The following is a 1,833-nucleotide window of genomic DNA, read 5'->3' as shown; positions in this document are numbered from 1 at the left end:
AAAATGGGATGCTTTTACTGACATCCGTCCTAATAGATTTCTAGGGAAAAGGAAGTTACACCGATTGAATGGTAATTTTATCTAAAGTCCTCCCCAAAAAGGGGGATCTCAGACTTCCAGGGAACTACAAGGGTATTACAGCTTCAAAAGTAATTGTTATAATACAAAGCGCCCCATAAAATGCGGGCAAATTTTCATATAAAGTAAAATCCCCCAAATTAATCATCTTAACTGGGCTGAAATAAGATTGAAATAAGACTAAAATTATCTGTTCAGGCAGGAAAAGGTGGGAAATTTGATCTATCTGATTCCGAATGCGCAGACGACACGTCACTGCTGTTTCCATCTCGTAAAGATGTTGACCATTCACTACCTCTTCTACACTCCACTTTTTAAGATTTGGTCCGAAAAATCGTCAAAGACCGAAATTTTGTTTGTATCTGCTGTAAATCTTACCTACAACAATGCAATCACGTATGATGGACAATCTTGAGAATATTGATGTCGGTAATGGAGTGTTCTTGCCAATTCTTCAGTATCTTGGTTCAGTTTTAACGACAGAATGTAGTGAAACAGCTGATGTCGAAGCTCGTATAATCGTGCATTTGGTGCTCTTCGTGAATGTCTTTTCAGTTCGATACGTATTACATCCACCGTCAAAAAGTCAGTTATGAAGGTTTTTATTCACCTATATTCTCTTCTACGGAGCAGAACACTGGTGTCTTACGGGAAAGCTCTTCATTATGCAGTTCATTGATAAGTAAGATTCAAAACGACTACTGGCATCATTATCGGTAAGCAAATTTGAGTTTTGAGTTTTGTTGACACTGATTTAGTTACGGATGCGAAAGCTTTGTAAACAAACCACTAGGACCGGTCTATTGACTTTAGACCACACGGACCATTACGGTCCCAATCGTCTTAAGACCGCCTTTTTGGATTTTAAAAACCAGTCAATTGACCTAACCGAAAGAAGCAGAGGCAAAACCGCACCAAGACTGGTCTTGATTTTGATGTATTCTAAATCGCTTGGAATATAACAATTATAAGAAAATGGTCTCGAAGCTTTTGAGACAGATGCGTTTATATTGTAATAATGTGATGCCGGCCCACGTCTAGGTCGACACCACACTATTAACGGGTGGAGGACTAGTTCGAACATCAAACAGAGAAGGGGAGACTGTGCGTATTTCTGTACTGGCTATATCTTACATCTAAATAAAAGTCTTACCTTATACACACACACCACAGAAACCTCCACTCCATTTCAGGTCCGAAACTAGACTCCCAGATCAGGCGATCTGAGCAAAGCAAAACACTTTCAAGTTCATTCAACCGTAACGAGGGCGTTACGGGCGTGGAGGGTGGTTTCTGGGCGTAGTACAGAGGCTATAGAATCGCCTCTGTACAATATCGTTGAAAAAATTGTTTCATGTGGTTTATTTCCGACTGTTGCATAACAAGAGATTAGGACCATCTCTACATCTCTACACGTTTTTATGATTTCTGAAACTTTCAAATATTCTTAATTTTTTGAATTATTTTCCTAAGAAATTAAGGTGTCTTAGAGTTCATAAAGCCTTAAAATGTTCTTATAACTTGTTCGTATGAAATTTGTTCTTGTAAAATCGCAGGCAGAAAATACAGAAATCAAATTTTCCATCCGAAATAGAAGAAGCAAATTTTCCTTCGCAAATATTGGGTTTTTCCTAATACAAGAAATGAATAGCACAACTATGGCCATAATATTTGGCACAGTAGCATTTTTCTTTCTCTCCAAAAATTTAAAAACCGCAAGTAGATTTTTAACCCTATTCGGAATAGGGGGGGGGG

This window comes from Clytia hemisphaerica, unplaced genomic scaffold (genome assembly GCF_902728285.1).
Source record: "Clytia hemisphaerica strain Z4C2 unplaced genomic scaffold, Clytia hemisphaerica genome assembly, whole genome shotgun sequence".
Lineage (NCBI taxonomy): Eukaryota > Metazoa > Cnidaria > Hydrozoa > Leptothecata > Clytiidae > Clytia > Clytia hemisphaerica.
This window is presented reverse-complemented; position numbering follows the sequence as displayed.